Source organism: Carassius gibelio, chromosome A11 (assembly GCF_023724105.1).
Source record: "Carassius gibelio isolate Cgi1373 ecotype wild population from Czech Republic chromosome A11, carGib1.2-hapl.c, whole genome shotgun sequence".
In the NCBI taxonomy this organism is placed as follows: Eukaryota; Metazoa; Chordata; class Actinopteri; order Cypriniformes; family Cyprinidae; genus Carassius; species Carassius gibelio.
In genome coordinates this window covers 6,732,980-6,743,474 of record NC_068381.1, presented here as the reverse complement: position 1 = coordinate 6,743,474, position 10,495 = coordinate 6,732,980, and positions in this window count along the sequence as shown.

The following is a 10,495-nucleotide window of genomic DNA, read 5'->3' as shown; positions in this document are numbered from 1 at the left end:
ATCAAGCCTCTTATTAAGAAACCAAAACTAGATCCTAGTGTACTGGCAAATTATAGGCCTATTTCAAATCTTCCATTTATGTCTAAAATTTTAGAAACCGTTGTGTCTGCTCTTCCTGCATAAAAGTGATCTGTAAGAAGAATTTCAGTCAGGTTTTAGGGCCCACCATAGCACAGAAACTGCACTTGATAAAATTACAAATGACCTGCTCCTTGCGTCAGATCAAGGCTGCATCTCATTTCTAGTCTTACTTGATCTTAGTGCTGCGTTCGACACCATAGATCATGACATACTCATAGATCGATTACAAAACTATACAGATATTCAAGGGCAGGCTCTAAGATGGTTTAGATCCTACCTGTCCGATCGCTACCATTTTGTTTAATTAAATGGGGTGTCATCTCATTTATCATCAGTAAAATATGGAGTGCCACAAGGATCCGTCCTTGGTCCCCATCTATTTTCAATATACATGTTGCCCATTGGTAATATTATTAGAAAATACGGAATTAGCTTCCACTGTTATGCTGATGATACTCAGCTATATATCTCAACGAGACCAGATGAAACTTCCCAATTATCTAAGCTAACAAAGTGTTAAAAATGTAAAAGATATATATTACATTTTGTATTTACAACTTAATTTTCATAATATTTAAGCAAATTTTCCCCTTAAACACTGCACCTAATGCACCTGGGAGTTCTTTATTTATTAATTCACATTATTTTTTAGTGTATAAGCACTTTACAATTCAAATATATCACTTTTTATATTACAGTAATGAGAATGGGATGGTTCTGTATTACGGTAATGAAAATTTGTGCTTAATTATCATGGCAATAATGTCCCAATCTTATTGGTCATAAAAATGGGCTTAATTTTCATATGCAAGATAACTTTCTTATTTCTTTTTTTGTTGTTTTAGGGAGAAAATAGGACCTAGACATGCTCTCATCAGGCTTTTGATGGATATCTGGTGAAGAGAAGAGGGTGCGTGGATCATCCACACGTTCACAAAGACAGAAATGAGGGGATCTTATTGAATTTTTTTTTTGTGCTGAATTAATAGCAGGGATTCTCACATGGTCTTCTGTGGAAGTGCGTTAATGAAAAGCAAACTGCAAAAGCATCTTGCAGCACAGTGACCATACTTCATTTTCAAAGAAAACAAGAGTTATGGCATCTTTTTACAGTTTTCTAGAGAATGTGTGGGGAAATTACTACCAGATGTTATCAGTAAAGACATTATACTCTGTGGTCATTTGGAGAGTTTAAATTAAACACATTTTTATTTATTTATGTGTGTGTGTGTGTGTGTGTGTGTGTGTGTGTGCGTATATAAATGAAAATATGACCTGAGCATGCTCTCACAAGGCTTCATGAGCTTCGCCAATTTTTTTTTTTTTTTTTCAGCCACGGTTACAGACACAGTCGTTTCCTTAGTCAATTACACAGCTAAATATAACAAATTATTTCCAATTGAAGGCATGTGACAGAGCGTGCACCAGGCACGACTGACAAGAGTTGACTTACCTTCACCAAATGATATACAGTACATAAGCATTCATATTTCTTTAACATAAGTACATAAACGCCCAGCAAATGCACCCTTAACTGACTCCTGCTGAACTAATCAATATTATAAAAGATGGTATTTAGTGGCGCAGGTGATAAAGCGAGTGTCATATTCCTTTTAACGCAATCAACCCAGAGTCGAATCTGCCTTATGGCAAACTTTTTTTCTCAAACTTTTTTTTTTTTTGTGTAAATAGTAAATCGCTAAAAATAGTGCTATATTTATAAGTATAAATATCATCTATCATTCAGAAAATGCGCTATTTTCACTTAGTGTAAATAGACTCTATATCGCGCTCTAATATTCTAAAAGGTTCACAAAGTTTAAAGCAGCACTGTGTATGTATAGATTATTGAATAAAATATATTGAATTGAATAATACTAGTAATAATAATTGAATAATAATATATATATATATACACACACATAATTACGCATACAGTATTTTAAGTACATTAAAACTTTGTATTTACAACATAATTTTCATAATAATTAAGCACATTTTCCCATTCCCACACTGCACATAATGCACCTGGGAGTTCTTTATTTATTTAATTCACATTATTTTTTAGTGTATAAGCACTTTACCATTCGAATATATCACTTTTTATATTACAGTAATGAGAATGGGATGGTTTTGCATTACGGTAATGAAAATTTGTGCTTAATTATCATTGCAATAATGTCCCAATATTATTGGTCATAAAAATGGGCTTAATGTTCATATGCAAGATAACTTTCTTATTTCTTTATTAGAAAATAGGACCTGGACATGCTCTCATCAGGCTTTTGGTGGATATCTGGTGAAGAGGAGAGGGTGCGTGGATCATCCACACATGTTCACAAAGACCAAAATGAGGGAAACTTATTGATTTTTTTCTAAAATGTGCTGAATTAATAGGAGGAATTCTCACATGGTCTTTCTTCTGTGGAAGTGCGTTACTGAAAAGCAAATGGCAAAAGCATCTCAACAAAATGACCATACTTCATTTTCAAAGAAAACAAGTTGTGGCATCTTTTTTGAGTTCTGTTTACAGTTTACAAGAGAGTGCGTGGAAAAATTACTACCAGATGTTATTAATAAAGACATTAACATCAGTCATTGTGAGAAAGGCCTTTAGTTGCTTAGAAGTTACCCTGGGGTCAAAGGCACGGGAAGTTTGTGTGCTGAGGGTGCTGCAGCTGTTTTTCTGTGGTCAACTGTTTAATTGTTGGAAATCTAAAAAATCGGAGTGTCTATTCACACTAAGTGCAACAAGGTCGGCCTTGTTGGCAGAGACACCAGCTTCACCCACCAATGTGTGACTGGGCTAGTCAATGTTACAAAAGACGGTCATTCACTGGCATAAGTGATAAAGCGAATGTCATATTCCTTTTGACACGATCGACCCAGATTTGAATCTGCCTCATGGCAAACTTTTTTTCTCCCTTTTTAAAATTTCAATTCACATCAGAAAAATGTTTCTTTTTAATAAAAATTAAGGAAACAGTAAAAAATTTGAAAATAATGTATCGGGTAGGGTATACATATAGGGCTTTTGTCTGAATTAGGTGGCATCCTTTTGATAATTTCAATTAAATCAATATATTTATTTGAAATAAATCGGTAAGTTATTATTGCATACTGTTTTATGATGTATTACAATGCTGAGGTGCAGATAGTTGCCACTATTTGCAATAAATGATTAGCAGAATATCCTGCTATTTTAACATAGTATAAATAGAATCTAGCTGTAAATAGAATATCACTAAAATATTGCAATTTTTAAGTGTAAATATAATCTATCACAAAGAAAATATGCTATTATATCACAGTATAAAATTCTAAAAGGTTCACAAACTTTAAAGCATCGCCATATATATATATATATATATATATATATATATATATATATATATATATATATATATATATATATATATTACATTTTGTATTTACAACTTAATTTTCATACTAATTAAGCACATTTTCCCCTTAAACACTGCACCTAATGCACCTGGGAGTTCTTTATTTATTAATTCACATTATTTTTAGTGTATAAGCACTTTACCATTCGAATATATCACTTTTTATATTACAGTAATGAGAATGGGATGGTTTTGCATTACGGTAATGAAAATTTGTGCTTAATTATCATGGCAATAATGTCCCAATCTTATTGGTCATAAAAATGGGCTTAATTTTCATATGCAAGATAACTTTCTTATTTCTTTTTTTTGTTGTTTTAGGGAGAAAATAGGACCTAGACATGCTCTCATCAGGCTTTTGATGGATATCTGGTGAAGAGAAGAGGGTGCGTGGATCATCCACACGTTCACAAAGACAGAAATGAGGGGATCTTATTGAATTTTTTTTTTGTGCTGAATTAATAGCAGGGATTCTCACATGGTCTTCTGTGGAAGTGCGTTAATGAAAAGCAAACTGCAAAAGCATCTTGCAGCACAGTGACCATACTTCATTTTCAAAGAAAACAAGAGTTATGGCATCTTTTTACAGTTTTCTAGAGAATGTGTGGGGAAATTACTACCAGATGTTATCAGTAAAGACATTATACTCTGTGGTCATTTGGAGAGTTTAAACTAAACACATTTTTATTTATGTGTGTGTGTGTGTGTGCATATATAAATGAAAATATGACCTGAGCATGCTCTCACAAGGCTTCATGAGCTTCACCAAGTTTTTTTTTTTTTTTTTCAGCCACGGTTACAGACACATTCGTTTCCTTAGTCAATTACACAGCTAAATATAACAAATTATTTCCAATTGTAGGCATGTGACAGAGCGTGCACCAGGCACGACTGACAAGAGTTGACTTACCTTCACCAAATGATATACAGTACATAAGCATTCATATTTCTTTAACAGAAGTACATAAACGCCCAGCAAATGCACCCTTAACTGACTCCTGCTGAACTCTATGCTAGCATTGAAGCACACAAGACAAGGGTAAAATCACACAAATCTTATGGCAGCACATGAGCAGAGGAAATGTCGGATCATCTCATCATGCCACCTGTATGCCATTCGTCCTGTACTGCCAGGTGTGGAGAAACAGGTAGGCTGAATGTTGGAGAGAAAGAAAGGCAAACAAAAGAGTGAGAGAGAAAATAGAAAGAAAAGATAACTTTCACATCCATTCCAAAGTTCCATAGAATTTCTTATCGCTTGCACAAATATCCCAAATGAACCCAGGTTACATAAGATAGAAAAACAGCACAGGAAGCCCTTTAAATTTCAAATGCAGGAGGAAGAGAGTGGGAAGACATAAATAGATACTGTACAGGAAATTTGATTGGTACTTGCTCATGCAATATTCAACACCATGATGCTAGAGTCCCAGCTAACAGAAAACATTATCAGAACAGTGAAAAATGTTCTGGCAAGGTTATCTCAAAGTTATGAACAAACGTTCTTGCAGTAATGTTAATAGAATGTTTATTGAAAGTCATCTGGTTTTTCATATTCACAAAATATACACAAAAACGTTATGCATACTTTATTCATTGAAAGTTAAGCTAACATTCGTTTTTTTTTTTTTTTTTTTTTTTTGGAACTGTATACTTGATTTAGAATGTTTACAGAAAATTTAAAAGGTTGGTTGAATAACTTTTGCAAACTGATAAAACACAATGTAACATTAATGTTTGCATAAGAAACAATAACATTTAGAGCGTTCAGAGAACATTCAGAAGCTAATGCGATCATTGGTAAAATGTTCTTAGAACATATTTTTATTTACTTGGGCAATGCTATGCAGTTGTTAGGGTGTTTCAGTGGTTACTAGGGTGTCAAAGAAGTTTCTAATCACTAACCCAAAGTTTGACTACAGTTAAGTGAGTGGAATTCACTGTGGTAAATTGCAGTGTGTATAGCATGTACTGTAGCATTTTTGGCCAAGTTTGATGGGAGTGTGATAAATTAACTACAGCTTTTCGCCTTCTTATCAGTCACAGTGTAATTGATATTGTAAATTGATATTGTAATTGATGTTGTAAATTGATATTTCTAGGTGGTAAAAAAAAAAAAAACCTTAGCCTATACACTGGCTACAGCTATAGGCCTACTGTATGTAAAATAGTGAAGCCTATATTGTGATGGTTGCTGTGGTGGAAAAGGTGTTTTTCCCATAATGTCAAATGTAGCACTGTTAAAGATCATTAATGGATTCTTTGGAATTTTCTTTTTTGTGTGGAATAAAACAGAGCCAATAAAATCAATTCAAATGGAGCTGTTTTATTAGGCATTTGAGCAAAATAAACGTGAAACTAATGCCAAATTGTGAAGGATGATTTGACATTGATTATAACTTGATAGGACTATTATGTGTTAACAGATCTGAGGTTCAGATAAGTAAAAAACATTAAAACACTTGATTGTGTACACACACACTTAAAACACATACACATATTTCCGAGGTCACACTCATAAACTTGCGGATATTCATGCCCTTTCTCTCTGACCTTGAGCTCTGCATCTCCCTGTTTTATCTGCATAATACATACCTCCAAAATCCATCTCAAATTTGGGACTTTGGCATCCTAATTTTAATATCCTATTATTGAAGAAGCACAAACTACTCTTGCACAGTGTTTATGATGAATAGTATGCAAACTGGGATGCAGGACCTCCAGTCTGATACACGTTCAATTTTGTGCATTAGATTTGCCAAAAATGTAAAATGTTCAGAACTGGTGCTAGACTGATAAACGTAGCCCTGTGAAACAGCTTTGACTCGCTCATCTAATAACATTCTGACAAAAAAAATAAAAATAAAAAATCAGATGTCAAGCACCTGTGTGAAAAGAAATGAGGCAGCACTGTGGAGTTAGCAGGAACACTATTTCAGCTGAATTTCTGCAGAATAAGGAGGCAGTCCTTGTGAAACTGCCATGGGTTTGTATTTTCCCTTGTTTCTTGGCAACTTTCGCATATTTCTTTAAAAAGAAGAGAAAGGGATAGAGGGGGAAAAGGGGGATGGAAGGGTTCTAAATGAAGGGGGACCGAGTTTGTTCTGTTTCAGAGACACTGGAATGTTAATACTGCAAGAATGATCCACATCCCTCTAGTTACAAGCTCAAAATCTATTACTCCACTATATCAAGACCCTGCCGAACAACTCTGCTACAGAATAACCTATACATGTCCAGATTATAACAAAAATCTAAATCTTAAGTCATAAATATGACTCATGTCATAATTATATTTTATCAAAGCATGATTTAAATTTTTGTGTGTGTGTGTGTGTGTGTGTGTGTGTGTGCGCGTGGCAGAAATACTGTAGCTTCCATACAACTCCATATTAATTAAATTAATTAAACTGAACATTGGACTCCTGTCTGTAATTCTGAAGAACTCACAAAAACTCTTTCTTATGAAATTAGATTTTCCTGCTTGTGTGCAACTTAAAAAAATTAAAGGTTAAATTAGGGCAAATAAAAAAATGTGTGTGTGTGCCATATGTCCTCTCATCACAGAATCGGTGCCCTATCTTTGAATCCAGAGCACCATTGAAATCTTGGAATTAGCAGCAGAACCAATTTCCTTTCATAGTAAACCACAGGTTTAGAAAAATGGAAGCACAATAAAAAAAAAAAAGAATATTGGCAATTTAGTGCACTCACGCTTACTATGCAGACCTGTTTTTAATAAAACCAAGGCAGCGGCCCAATCATAGTTTATGACATTTAGCTTAAGATAACATTTAGTCTGCTTTTCAAAGCCAGATATGTGATATTGCTATTGGCATCTGGTGCTATTCACTATTGTTCCAAGTTTTATAGTCAGCATAAACTGTTACATTATACTCCCTTGTTCCCCTAACCAATGATTCGTGCTGGACAGACCTTCAGAACAGTGAATCCCTTTGAGAGCATGAGCTTCCCACATATTCACAGAATATTTCTTTTTTAAGTGTACAGTGTGTTGACAGTTCCACTGAGTCATCTACTTCTGCACTGTAAATACAGCGTGGTTGTGCTCACATCCGTGTCGTGTTGAACAGAGGAGGGATGAATTTGTAAACCGTCATTTGATAAGTCATCTGCTCAGATATAATGACTGCTGACTGTATCTAAAGTGCAAAGAGTTGTGCAAATTTCAGATTTAAGATGGCCAACCGACAAACCGTTGTCCAGCTGTGTGTCATCCAGAGCTCATTGATGCCACAAACTGCACACCATTGCCAAAAATGCATGAAATGGGCCCAAGATCATCAAGACTGGACCATGGATGATTGGAAGAAAGTAGAATCAAGAGTCCAAGTGCATCACATTGATGGCCAAGTGTGGATATGCTGATTACTAACAGAGGCTGTAACACCTGGATGCAGTGTTGGGCGAACACAGGCAGGTTAAGTGGTTGGCGAAGTTTTCGTGGGACACTTATCCAAATAGCACAATTCCTGACAGCTGTCAGGTATCTGAACATCATTGCAGACCAAGTGCAACTGTCTTCCCTGCCGGTGACAGCCATTACCAAAAGGATAATTCTGGTGCTAAACATGATTATTTAAAAAATAAATTAAAATAATGCAGACTGATGGCTTCAACAAACTCTCACAGCAATTCATGTTGCTCACTCACCATGTTTTCAAGTGCACTTCTTTGAACCAAACTTAAACAAAACATGCATTTCAATTTCCTCCAATATATTGACCTAATCCAGTCACTCTTTGTAATAGCTCACCTCATAATTTTTTTTTCTTTTTTTCTGCACGCGACTTGCATCCTTTAACTGAGTTCTTTGACCACATGCCTCCAGATGTTGGCCATCGGTTTCCAAAGCCAGCTGGGAGACATTATCTGGGCACATTATACCAAACCTCCCCGTCTCCCCACCAAAACCTTTCCCAAACCTCCGTCTGTGCAGCTTTTCTGTGGGATTTCATGAGAATCTGGCAAAATGGGTTTGGCATGTATTTTCTAGTGTAGTATATTGAACTAGTGTTTTACTACAGTATATCAGAATATTGTAACATGCTATACAGCATTAAACTTCATGTCATGGGAAGCTCCTGAAGAAACCCATGTTGCACTACTTGAATGAATCAGACTGGAAGATCAAATCTGGCAAGATAAGGAACTAAATATGTTGAAATCAGTCAAAAGTTTATTTTAAGGCTGAATGTCTGAAGGTTTGTTGACAATGAAAAGCAGATCTGGAACACTTAAATATTAAGGCTCCTGCCGAGTTAAGAAAGAGTTGTAATATCAAAGCCTGAAATTGCCCAATGAGTAGGGGCAAAAAAAGTTGAATTTGAATAAGGTTTGGATGTTTAAGCAGCTGCATCTTTTTTCAGAGTAAGGGTCCAGCTGGAAGAGCTTGTTCCTGGGAAGCTTGTTCTTAGGAAACCATGGGGAACATTATTTTAAAAATGAGAAGAAATGAGACGAGACGCTGCCATTCACAACATTTTTTTGTTTTTATATACTTTTAATTTTAAAATGTTATGCAAAGCTGATTATTCAGCTGTCATTATTCCAGTCCAGTCCATGTCACATGATCTTTAAGAAGTTATTCTAATATAATAATTTGCAGATCAGAAATTTTTCTTATTATTATTATTAATACGAAGAAAAAAAGTTCTGCTGGTTGATATTTTTGTCAGGATGCTTTGATGAATACAGTAATTTCAAAATGTTCAAAGGAACAGCTTTCATTTGAAAGAGAAAACTATTTGAACATTCTAAATGTCAATTTAGATCAATGTGATGTGTCATTGCTCAATAAAAGGTTTTAATTTAAAATAAAAATGTTTAGTCTCTCTTTTATGGGAAAACAAAGCCAAAAATTATGATGATTTCACCACAACACAATTTTCGTCCAATCAGATGATCTTGAAGTTAGAAAGCAAATTGCCATCATGATCAAGCCCTTTAATGTGCCATAAACGTCCTCTTCTTTTAACATGAAATATATCAACACAGAAAACATGTTTTTTTTTTTTTTTTTATAATAGTTTAATGGTTGATGTGGTTGCAGGCTCCGGAGTAAGGATAGGAAACAGATGCCATGACAAAACCTCAATAGATGAGGGCAAGAATACACCTTTGCTACTGATTCGCTGACTGGAAATGACCTTTAACAACCACTTGAAAAGAATGGGATGACTCTACCTGCACATCATGTGGAGCGCAGGGTCTTGACATGGTGTTACTGAGAGATAAGTGAGGAAACTGTTGAGATCTGATAAAAATATATAAGTACTGGGTAAGTGTAAAGAATGCAGACGGATACAAAAGTACAGGCTCATTAACCATATAACAGATGCTAATGATGTGCTAAAGGTAGGCTAGATGGACGGACAGTGTGCCAGGCATTAAACTATGTTTGCCAATGGAAACGTTAAGTGTTTTGTTTACTTGAAAGGAATCCAGTGAGACTATTAATTTAATGCACCACAGTTGTTCTTCTAGGCAATGTCTTTTCTAGAGAAAATTAACATTAATGAGAAATTGTACAATGGTAAAACGAATCCATATGTGATATGTTTACAGCTAAAATGACTCACATTACAGCTTCCTCTCATGCTTTGTCACCTCGGGGTATTAAATAAACTGAACCAGGAGTTTACTTCATTCACTGATCTGATTCACCTGGCTCTTAAAAGAGAAGAGAAATGAAGAAGAAGAAGAAAATCAAGTACATCAGCATATTAGAATGTTTTCTGATGGGTCATGTGACACTGAAGACTGGAGTAATAATGCTGAAAATTCAGATTTGTATAACAGGAATAAATTATATTTTTAAATATAATAAAATAATATGTATTTTCAATTATACTAACATTTAAAAATTGTACTACCCTTACTGTACTTTTCATAGAACAAATGCAGACTATAATATAAATAGACTTCTTTCAAATACATGGGATCTTTTTTTTTTTTTACCAACCTCTAATTTACAGTCTGAATGTAGT